Source organism: Argiope bruennichi, chromosome 10 (assembly GCF_947563725.1).
Source record: "Argiope bruennichi chromosome 10, qqArgBrue1.1, whole genome shotgun sequence".
NCBI lineage: Eukaryota > Metazoa > Arthropoda > Arachnida > Araneae > Araneidae > Argiope > Argiope bruennichi.
In genome coordinates, this window is record NC_079160.1 from 18,795,807 (window position 1) to 18,809,208 (window position 13,402).

Consider the following 13,402-nt stretch of genomic DNA (forward strand, 5'->3'; position numbering starts at 1 on the left):
AAGAAAACGTAATTTTTACAAATAAAAAAGCATTTTATCATAATCTTAAAATGTTTTTCATAGCACATTATTAGTATAATTATGAAATAGTGCTAATTTATACAAAATAGCTATAATCTAAAATTGCAAAATTTAAAACAGAAGAAAAAAATTCTGAAATAGCATTTGAAACTTCTTTACCTTACACCAACTTTCATTTTATTCGCTGATGAAGAAAATTTGTCCAATAAACAAGCAAACCGAAATTTGAGAATAAAAGCGATATCAACAAGTATTTTGTAATATAATTACCTAAAAAAATGAATGTTGACAGGCAATTTCCATCATGATGAAATTCTTGATGTCAGATATCTTTCCTAGAGAAATGATGGTTAACTTGGCTTTTCTCGGACGATGGCACAACCTCCAACTTCCACCATGGACCTCCAAAGTTCCATATTTTAGAATCAGAAAAAAAAAAGAATTACTTCATTAACATTGCATATTTGCGCAAGTATTTGCTAAGGGTCGCCACGCACGGCGAACACGTGGGGTTTTAGCTGTCCATGAGAAGCAAGAAGCAAACAGAGCGGCGACAACTTCTCATGCAGAGCTCCCGCGCTTACCGTCGAAGGATGGAAGAATGAAGTAGAGAAGGGGGAGGGGGAGTAGGAAGAGAGAAAAAAATTAAAAGATCCCTGGGAACCTCGGGATTGGGACACCCGTACTCACCTAAAGAAGGTGAGCTCCTGAGGGGCATAAGTATTAAGTTTATTAATGTTGTTATCTTTAGGAAAACTTCATTGTTACTATTAATTATAAAGTTATCTTTATCTGTGATTTTGCCCAGGATAATTTTTAAGTATTTAAAGAAATGTTTTCCCGTATAGTAATTATAACTGCCAGTGCTACAAATCACAAATCTGATTTTTAATGGGTTTTTTTTTTTTTTTTTTTTTTTTTGAAATTTAACTGTTGAGAATAAATAAGGATAGTTAAGAGAGCAAGTCTTAGTTTTGGTTTTTTTTTTTTTTTTTTTTTTTTGCGAAAGCTAGCATTCTTTTATCTAATTCGTTTTTCCCCGTGTTCTTTAAAATATAAGTTGAATTACAGTTATATTCATTAATTAATAGTTCTTTGTAATAATATTTACAAATTAAACAGAAATTATTTGTTGATTTATCTATTACTATAATAACAATTCTTTCTTTTAATTTTTTTTAATGTTTTGCTGAAATGAATCCCGTTTCCTTTAGATCTGTCAATATCTGTATTCATTTTTGTTTCAATTTCCTCTCAAATTCTCACTTTCCATTCTCCGAAACCTCCTACAGGCCAATGGTCTTTTCAAGATAATTTAGCAATAAAAATTACAATTTTAGTACGGTTTAATTTTTCTCTTAATCTACATTTAGTTCCTCTTTTCATTAACTCTCTTAAAAGCTGGATTCAATAATTTTTTAATTTCCTGTAATAATATGACCTTTATCCACATCTACAAAATCTTTGTAACTTTCTTTGTTACAATCTGTTTTATTTATTTTATCTAAATTTTTGCAATAGTAATTATAATTACAAATTTCTTTCCTTAAAGTTGACGTATAATTAAACGCTATTGAAGCATTTGCTTTATCCATTAAAGGAAAAAATCTATTATTGGTATGTATAATTTTAGGTAATTTTAGTTTTTCGAAGTTAATATCCAAAAATTTTATCACACAGAATTGCTTGTTCAAATTATTTTTATTATTAATTAGTGAATCGTCTTTCCCAATATTAAGCTTACATTTAATTAGATCAAGAATTATACATTTAATATACGAATTTTTAAACTTGAAGTCTCCGAATTTGTTATTTATTTACCATTTAATTTTATTATTCCTAAGTCCAAAAATATACTTGCTAATTTCGCGAATGTTTTCACTATTGTGTTCCAGATTATAATAATTCTGAAATTCCTCAAATATCCTTTAAAAATTGCTACCTTTACCTTTACCTGTCTTAAATCTTTTACTATAGTTTTTCTTTATTTAGAAAATCTTTAAGAATATTAAATTTGTAATAAATGCAGTTATTGTTTAAATCTCCGTAACCTTCCCCATTTAATTTACTACTGAGTGCATAAGGAAATAAAGTTTTTAGGTTACAAATATAAATATTTTCTAGGTTTAATCTTTTGTTTGTCATTAATATTGTCTTCTAGAATGAAGATATTAATATTATTGAAGTTATGGCTTTGAAAGTGTTCTAGTTCAAAGTCAGAAGTCTTATATTTTATAAATATTTTAATATCAGATCTATGGTTATCAATTCTTAAATTGAGCTCGGTGTTAGTTTGGCCAATATATTTTAAATTATATTATAAGCAATTTATAGGATAAATCAGGCTTTTGTTTTCACAGAATATTTGCAAACTTGAAATTTCATGACTGATTTGTTCTTTACCTGCTAATGAGCAGGTCTTACACTTTGTTTCCACATATTCGATATTTTTTTATATTTTAAGATTTTTATAACATAACAATTGTGCCATTAACTTTTTATCCGTGAATGCTCCTGACACAAAGCTATCCACAGTGCCCTTTGGTAGAGCGCGCAACGGGACATGCGCTATGATAAATTCCTTATAAGTTTCTTGTATAACTTTATCTATTTAATATAATGAGGATATATTTCCTTAACCCCCAAAACATGCAATTCTCCAAAAAGTTAAACCAGAAGAATAATCATAAAATATTTTTAAAATAATATTTTTAAAATTTTTGAATCCCTGAATAAGGATGACCTTTGAGAAAGCCTTCAGGCCGGATTCATATTTTATTTGGCTTAATTTTGATTCTATTTCTCCTTTTAACTTGGTATTTATTACTAATTAGTCTAGATTCATTTGTGTTTTAGTAAAATAGTTGCATTTCCGCAACATTCCAATGGTGAAATTTACTGTTTACTTTTTTTAATTTTATTCCGAAATAATTTTTTAGTTTCGATTCCGAAATAATTTTTAATTTTAGATTGTTTCAGAAATAGGTTTTAATTTCACAATGCTTATATTTTTTGATTACTTATCTCGAATAAAAATATCTTGATATGCTATTTAATGCATATTTTTGTATCATCTTACATTAGGCGAAAAAACTACTTCAAAGAATTTTATATTCCATAAGACTTTATGGGACACTCTGAAGCATTAAAAAAATTATGTGATCATTAAAGACAGGTATCGAGGGTAACGGCACGAGAGCCATATATCGTTATGGTGCGCCAATAATGCGGCACAAAAGTTGCAACCCGTTTACTCTTTCGTATACTTACAGTAATCGTGAAAAATTTTGAACTCGAGAGATTTGGACAAATCTCATCATTTTAGACCTCCCTGAGTTCCAAAAACACATTTTTTTGGAAAATGTCAGTCTGTCTGCGTGTTACAAACAACTCAAAAATGCTTTGACCTAGACGGATGAAATTTTGTATACGGTCTTTGCAACCAATTCGCAGATTTTTCATCAACATTTTGAGCTAAATCCATTCTGAAATCAGTTTGTCCGTCTGTTTCAATATAAGTTGTCACGATAATTACAAAACGAAGAGAGCTAGATGGATAAGATTCGGTACATAGATTTAACATTTATAGTGTAGATACCTATCAAAGTTCAATCCCAAACCGACAAAGGGTAGAATGTCTGTAGGTAGGTACTTTCAGCAACATATAAACGTGATAAATCAAAAATTTTATGGCTTAAAATATCAAACTGAGGAAGAGACTTATCACACAGACTGCAAGTGAATTTCGGACTTGGGGATTCTAAGAATATTTTTATGAAATTTAAACAATTGCAATGCATCATTCTCGCAAGCTCAATGAATACAAAATTAAATTCACTTGAAAACCCAATGGGAAAAATTCTGAAATTTTCGGACCTCTAACATAGCTGGGTCCCAAGTAATAGTTTATTTTGCCATTTAATAATCCATCCCTGATTGTCGGCATTCTTTATCTTTCTCCGAGCTTGCATCTGATACGATGATTGATATGTGAATATATATGATGCATTGAGTAATAATTAAGCAAAATTAGAAATTTAGAAATTAAATATTCGAAATAATTATGGAAAATTTTTGGACTTCCATTCTATATTACGGGAGTCACATACTCTTTCAAAATGCCACACTTACAAGCTTATATATTTTAGTTTAATCAAATACCTGCTAATAAAAAATCATTGAAAAATACCAATTGATCACACTCGTACTCACCCATTCAGTTTTTCACCATCGTTTTTATTCGTTAAATAAAGTAATAGTTTTTTTAATGAACATCACGTCGTTTCTGAATTTGTTGCAGTAGCTTTCATCGCAATAAAAATTATAAATAAAAAGGCACCAATTAGTTGTTTATCAAATTATTCCAATTTAAATAAAGTTTATCAATTAAATGTAATAATTTTTTTTTAACTAAACAATTTTTGTACCTAATTTTTTCTTCAGAATTGAAAAAGGAAATCGAAAATTAGAGGCTATGAGAAGTTTAAGTGCAAAGAGAATAAGATGAAGTTGAAAAAGTCTCGATTTCACTTACCTCGGTAAACTTTCGAATATTTTCCCCACTGCAATACTAAATTTATCTAAAACAATTATGCAATAAGGAACTAATTACAAAATGCAGTTTTAAAGCTCTTTTTACTAATCATTGACCAAAATATAATGCTATATCTACTCTTGAAAAACGAAGCATTGTAATTAGTATACTGAAATATAATAAATATTTAAAATGAAATTGTATTCGAAATATACATATGCAAAGGTGAATTTTTAACGCAGTTACCGAACTGTACATGTACAAAGCTGAGAAAGTCCACCCTTCTGATCAACATCCCGATTCGACTTCTGGCACCGCCCCATCACTTTCCTTCTTCGCGCGTTTCGAAGGATTCACTCTTTACGACATTCTTCGTGACAGGGAACGACTCCCACAGTGTTCGGCAGGCCATGGTTTCAGTTCTCGCTTCTCCACTTGACAAACGGAATGCGATGAATGTTTATTGCGTACAAATGGATTTATATTCGAACGATATGCTCTAAGGTCAGTGGCATAGAGAGGGGAAGGGTTGACCGCTGTATCTGCCTCGGGCGTTAGTTTTGAAAAGCATCGTGAAGACAAAATAAGAGTCAATGGCAAGAAATAAAGACTATATAATTAAATATTTTCTTAATCACCACATTTTTAAAAAGGATTAAAATATTAATATATTTTTACTATACAGATTGTCCGGAAAATTTGTGACCGAGTCTCAAAAATTCACAACCGCAAATTTTAATGTTCTATACCTTTTAGTCCACTTTAAAAAATGGCATATTAAAATAATATTTTAATTATTTCCTGCCGTTTCAAGTGATTGAAATTACAATGGATTTTATACTAATTTCCAATGTATAGGGCAACTAATGAAGAACTAGTGATTTTACTTTCGATTGTTTACAAAATGGCGTCAGTGAAGAAAACAGTTCAGTGTGTTCTCTGTTTTCATGAATTCAAATCGGCAATTACTGTTCAGTCTCCATTTTGGGGTTACATAAAGGACGCAATGTTTGTAACTCGAGACTTTAAATTTCTTAATACATCCATTTAACTGAATTAAAAATTCAGTCATTCAATGTGCATGTCAATATAAGTGAAGGTATTAACACTGCTGAAAATCCTCAGGTGGCCTATTTGAGATGAATTTCGCAATTCTGGATGATGGACAGATGGGAAAGTGCCATATGTGCCACCATCGTATCTTGAATCTTTCACAAAACTTCAGCGATTCAGACATCTTGTGCATAGACACATATAACTGACTTTTATCATTATCAAACTTCGAACCTAGAACTCCTGTCCCGAAACCTATTTCATTATTCACTGCGACCTTTATTTGAATGGTGGGGACAAAATAAGAATTGATATGATAGGATGCATACGATGCAGAGACCTTTCCTGTTTTTGAGCATTGCACTATGTTTTTAGTCATTCTTGTGCGAATATTTAACTTCTCAAAATCCTGCCACCCAAGAGAAACAAACGAAGATTTTTTCTGAACTGGAATGCTTTATCGCTGTTGACATTTTTCTACGTCTGGCGAGAGTTAACATTCCTGATGGAATGTGCAGATTATTCCTTCTGTAGATAAATCAGCCCGGGCAACTATGACAAGGGGAGGGGGAAAAAGGGGTCGTAATGATAAGATCATTTTCGGGGTACTCATTACTCTCTCTCTACGCCACTGACCAATGCACATGCTTAACTTACAATTGTTTGGTAATGTGGCTGAGTTTAGTGCTTGATAAAGTTCCCTATATTGAATAAACAGTGAAGATAGTGATTGCTATTCCCCGATGTAGCGACGTTCAGAATGCCGCTCCAACCGAGGTTATTTTTGATTAGCTGCTGAACCATTTCCCTCCATTTGAAGTTATTGCACAGAACTTTTCAGCTATTATTGTGATAGTAATGCAAAACTTTGGCGCACAGAATATAATGAAGAAATTTGCTACGCGTAACAAGTAAGATTTGAGCAGCGAAATTTTGCTTAGGAATTTCCTGTGTCTTCCGAATTTAGTTTCGTTTTAAGCATTCCAACTCATATGAAACAAAGCCATAATGCACTTGGAATGAGGCAATCCATCTATTTATGAATATTCAATTGGATTGTAACAAGCCCTGTTTCTTGTATGTCCATCTGACGTGCGACGTTCCTGTAGAAATAAACTATAACTTTTGCTCAAAAGTGATGTTGGAATGTACATAATATTTTTAAAAGCAGGAGTATTCTTTTAATGTAAACGAAATTAGGAATATTCCTTTCATTTATAAATCTTTAACTGGAGTAATAAAAAAAAGAACAAGAGACCGTATTTCATCATAATCGCATATATTCTAGTAACGATTAAAGCTTTAAAAAAATTTTGAAGTTTTTATTTCCGAATTATTTATAACATCAGAAAAATTAGCTAAAATGATTTTAAAAATACTCATATGGGATTTCAAAATCTCGACTGATACTAAAAAATTTTAAAAACACCCTCTTTAAAAAATAATGCAAACATTTTGATTCATGCAAAAATATTTCGGATTTTACTTGGTATACTGGCACTTAAGTATACTGGTTTTTACAACAAATGTCTAAATCTTCCCCTTCTTTATAAACGAGATATATTGACAAGATTACTTAAGTAAATAGCATGCATATATTAAAATATACATACTATAATAATAGGAAATAAAAACGTGTAGATCCCTTAAATAGGGCAATTATTCCTTAGTTAAGTTTCCACAGAAATTGTTTTGAAATATCAAAAGAAAGCCATTCCACTGTCGATAAAAAGAGAAGCAAGCTAATTTTTTTTATATTCATTACATTTTATTCTCCCCATGTTGAATTAAACATGAAAGCACACAGTTATTAGAATTTTTAGAAAGTTTAAAATGTAACTATGTCCAGCTGATAGTTGTTTTGGGAGCATTAATAATGAAATAATTATTTAGCTTATTTGCATTGGATACGGTTGCACAAAAAATTTAATATTAAATATCAGATTCATTAATAATCATTTTTAACCCTTCGAGTGCACTAAGTTTTGAAAATATTTTGCAGTTGGAACACATTTAATTTTCGGGACAGGTAAAAGTATTAGATTTTATCTAAGAATTCCTTTATTTCTAATAAAATCCTATATAATACAAAAATAATTTAAGGCAATTAGTATTACAAAATAATGAAACAAATTCAAACAAATGCACGACCTTTTGATATGTCATATGTGCTCAAAGGATTAAGCATGGAAATTTTCTTAATGGATTGGAATTGGAAATAATATGCACTTGCAGCTAGTTATTTTTCCCTCGAAGCTCATGCTGTATAAAATTAAATATCTGGCGCAATTTTATAGTATCGTTCTTTTTCTTTCAATTATTCCTAATTCTACAAAACTTTTTCTCTAAAAAAAAAAATAAGTAGTAAGATTTTTAAACTTCAATGCAAGTTATTTATGAGAAATCGAATTCATAGTAAAATTTACTTTTCGTTGTTTAATGGGACATAGGCGATGACGGTCAAAAGAGATGCAGACTGTCAGTAAAATTCGTAATGGACGATCTTGCACTCAAACAATATAATTAATATTATGACTTGTCCAAATGTTCAGAAAAAATTACAAAGATAAACATATCAATACGAAAGCTCCACTAATTTTTAATAGTTGAAGAACACATTTGACTCTTCGAAAATATTTCATAAACCTGCCTTTGTTAACATATGTTGGATCTTTGGTAAAATCATATTGCAACCCCATAAATCTTCCATCGTAGTGAAATGTTGACAGACGAAAAAAATATTTCCGTAAAATTGATAATTATATTTCGTAACCATAAAGGAAATGAAATGCTATTAAATTTACAAAATTATCTGTTCGAGATGAAATCTTCTGTTCATTTTTATCTCAAAATTAAAGCAATTATCTGTTTAAGATGGTTCTAATTAAGTAACGCATTTTAAGTAACACATTAATTTATTCCTCATACTACTAAACTTTCTTTTTTCAAAAATAAATGGTAAGATTTTCAAACATCAGAGGGAGTTACTTATGGCAAGTCAAATTCACAACAAAATGTACTTTTCGTTGCTTAATGTGATATAATCGATGAAAATCAAAAGAGATGCAGACTGTCAGTAAAATGCGTAATGGACGATCTTGCACTTAAGCAATATAATTAATTAAAACGAGTTGTTCAAATGTTCAGAAACAATTAAAAAATAAACATATCAATAAGAAGACCCTAATAATTTCTAATAGTAGAAAAACATATTTGGCTCTTCGAAAATATTTCATAAGCCTGCCTTTGTTAACATATATGTTGGATATTGGGTAAAATAAAATTGTAACCCCATCCATCTTCCATCGTAGCGAAATGTTGACAGAGACGAAAAAATTATTTCCGTGAAATTGATACTTAGTTTTCGTAACCATATAGAAAATTAAATACTATTTAATTTACAGAATTATTTGTTCGAGATGAAATCTTCTGTTCATTTTTATTTCAAAATTAAAACAATATGTTTAAGATGGTTCTAATTTAGTAACACATTTTACGGGGCGATTATACATTATCTGAGAACAGAGGAATTCTTTTTAATTTTAATGCAAAAAATGCGATGGAATAGTAATAGACACTCTGGTAAACATCCACAATGGAGCAAAAACTACCATATCATGAAAAATTTTAGAGGTCAAAAAGATGTAGCTACTCATAAGCATTGCACTACAAAATATTCCTTTTGGAATTCGACAATATGAAACACATGCGATAGCCAAGTAAATGAATTAAGTAATCGAAAAATGACATTCGATCTCTAGAACGAACATAGAAAGTCTGCCAACAAAATTTTTGTAAACAAGAATTATCGTTATCTCTAACAAGGTGAAAAAAATAGGGGAAAGATCTAAACTGAAAACGGAAACATGGCAAAAATAATCAAATTATGTAATCATGAGCTCGGAAGCAGTCATAATTGATGACATCCTGCATTTATGTGGAATCTAAAAAGACATTACTCATTCAACAATTCTGAATAACAAAGAAGTATCCATACACATACAATAGACTTCCGAGTATCCCAGCTTAATATGGCGGAAGGGTAGGCGGGATAACAAAAATGCCGTATACGCCGGAGTTCTATGAACTTCTTTCTTTGCCCACCAATACCTGAAAACAAAATTTTTTATACTAAAACTCACTGTTATACTACTATCTACTTACTGAATACTAAGCCCTCCATTTATGTCTAACCACGTAGAATATGAACACGGCGCGGTGAATCATAGAAGCAGTTGAAGATTGCTGTTACACCAGAGTATATTGTCTGCATAGCGTGTAATTTCTTCTCCATAGTTACTACACCTTTTTCGTTTATCACCCATTTTGAAATCTTCACTGTGGTACCCTTAAAAAAACATTAAGCATACCCCACGAACAATTTACCACTCCTGAACGTACTGTACTGTTCTGTTATAATCAGGAACAGCGACAGCAATTGAGATCCGTTACACAGACGAAAACAAAGATCAACGAACAGAACACTGTTAAGTCATAACTTGTAGTTTGCATATGACACATAGGAGGATCGTAGCAAAAGTCCGCTTCCAAAGCCTTGGCAATGTTGCCAATTCAACGACTTGCATTTCTCATTTAATTACGATAATGGAAAATTAGACCGGATAGTACAGAAGCCATATAGCGGCAAGCGGATACTGGGGATTGTACTGTGTAAAGTTATTCTCTCATAAGCTAAGTATTTTTTTTAAAGTACTGTGAAAAACGGGATTCTTTTTCATATAGAAATATTTTTTTAAATTTCTAGTAATGATGAATATACGTAAGACTACTTCGTTCGTTCGTTGTATGAAAAAGCAGTTTATGATGCAGAAAATATTAAATAATGTATAAATCTACATATCAAGAGATGGGCAGTTTTTTTTAATTCAAATGCTGTGTTAAGAATCTCGGAAACGTTTATTGAAATATTATACGGATCATTTTTAAAAGAAATATTTTAATTTTGAGCATAAGATGGCAACTTTCAAGCTTCAAAAATTTCTTCTGTTTGGCTTAAAGGCTTTTGAAAAGTTTTTTTATATATATACTTTGTAAAGTGATATTTATTTGAATGACATTTAATTGAGTAAAAAAAAAGGTAGCAATTTTTATTTTTGAAATTGATATGACAATATAAACAAATCTAGTACTTCAATTACCTAAACACCGTTAACTTAAATTTAAATAATAAAATTTTAATATCCACCTCTCTAATGCCAAAAGATGGAGAGCATATTTCGAATTTAAATTTTTCTGTTACATCTGTTCAATGTTTTTATTTAATATTATTTTCGCTAATTATAAAAAAAAAAAAAAAAAAAAAAAAAAAAAAAAAAAAAACTTTTACAAAAAAAATCCAAGCTGAAATTATTGAATCATTGCTTTCGAAGACCGGTTAAACAAACATAATACTTTATCAAATACTTAGGAGTAAATAATTCTGACTAATAAATTTTTCAGTTATCCTCTCTTTCAAGCTGAACAATCTATTCAAATAACCAAATTACTTTTATTTTAGGTTCCTAAATGAAAACGTAAACCCTTGCATTTGCTGTACTAAATTAAGTAAAGAAGTCCAAAAGCTTCAACTTAGAACTACAGATTTTATAGAAAATCATCGAAAATGAGAAAAATGACTTTTTTCCTTCATTTCATACATTTATAAAGTGATTCTAAAGAAAATACGTTTTTTGGGGATTCTTATGAAGCAGTGGAACGTTTTTAATTTCCATATTCTTAAAAATTTATTTTAAGCATTCATTTAAGAAGTTCAATCAAATTCGACAAAATTTATTATACGTCAGTTCAAGTTTCCGGAAATCACAAATAATAAATCTTTTTTAAATACAATAAATAAAAAAACTTAATGTAATTTTTAAAAAATATCAAATAATGAAATATTTATTATGACAGAAATTTTTAATTCTTGTAACTTAAAACATATTTCAACATATCATTAACTTTACTATTTAGTTAATTAAAAATTTAATAATAAAGTTAATAAAATTCAGAAATAAAAGTCGGATTTGAAAATGATGTACGCAGAGTTTTAAATGAAGAGTTTTAACTAGAATGCAATATTTTAATTAAGGTAATCATTTTTTGACTTTAAAATGAAATTTTTCAATTATTTCTCCTGCATTTCTTACTTCTGAACCTCACATATACAGAAGTGGGAAAGAACAATAAAAAAATTCGAAGTGTGAAGTTAAAGGAAAAATATTTTTAATAAATATTCGTTTATATTAAATATTTATATTTATTATGTACCCATATAGCAAAAGATGTTACACAAATATTTGTCGCTGATTATCTTATTTTCACTATTTTCAAATTTTTGATAAAAAAAATAAAATATGTCTACTGTGGAAAAAGTTAAAAATTTCGATTCTAGTATTCTATTCAAAATCATTTAGAACTATATGATTGGGAACAAACTTGCCCACTGATAGCAGAAGCAAAAGTAGATAAAAACTAGGATTATTTCAAAATACAGGTCCTTCGAAATAGTTTCTGTATTTAAAAAGGGACGAACTATTTTGTTCCTGCTTTTCTCACTATTGAACGATTTAAATATTATGCGTAAAAAATGAATTTACTATTAAATTTATATACTGAAACAGTTTTGTACAGGCATTTCGGAATTGCAACACACTTAATTTTTCGGGCAGGTGCAATGTACATTCATACTTCGTGATTGTTCTAGATTCAAATTTCATGTTTGAACGAACAATGGTTAGTTACAAAAGTATTTTATAGACAATGAATGGAATATAAATTATTATGTTACAAATTTTATTAAAATATGCAATTTTTAAAATTTTTTATTTTATATTTAAATTTATGCGAAACTTTTCTATATTTAAGATCTTTCTAAATGATAGGAAATAAAATTTCAAAATCCATGATTAAACTAGTTTTAAATGCATTGAAAATATGAAAAATGATTTATTTGATTCAATTTATTTAAGTCAGTAATAGAAAAGATTCGTTTAAAAATTTATAAGAATTATTTTGTTAAATTTACCTACTATGAATCCTGAATGTTTATCACTGATATCTGACCAACGGATGACAACAGAATAGTTTGTCATAACCGCGAAATTCTGCGAAGACAAAGAATATTAAATGCAGCCTCATTTTAAAATCATTTTCTTCAATATTTTCAGCAAAATTATATACAGTGATATTCACTGTATATAATAAAATACCAATAATTATCAATTCTCCCCCCAACTAAATATTTATTGCACTTTTAAATACTTCTTCTACAGAGCATTTAACAAATTTGTCGCAATTACCAATATTTGATTAATTTCCTGTCACACTGAAGTGATTCATTTTATAAATAAAATCTCAAATGTTTTAAGCAACAGGTTTCAAGAGCAGCAGTTTCCAATAGTGAAAAATACTATTTATGTAAAGTTAAAAAGAGTTTACAAATTTTGGTTAAATGCTAATCTGTCATTCAGTTCAAACAAGGAAATTCAATCAAAACAAAATCGTCTGCCAATAGAAAATCGTTAACTGCAATTCAGTTGTTTGTCTTTTATTTTTAATTTGGCTCAATTTCGGAAGTGAAGATTTATGATAAATTTTGTTGCAAACATTCTCAACAAAATTTAAACCAGAACAAATAATTATCTTAAATTTTGAAACAATTATAATAAACAAAATTTGAAAGCCAATAATAAACAAAATAAATAAGCCATAAATTTAATTGACTTCATCTTTTATATGATAAAATAATCGTAGTTACATAACTAATATGATGTACAATAAATACCATATTAA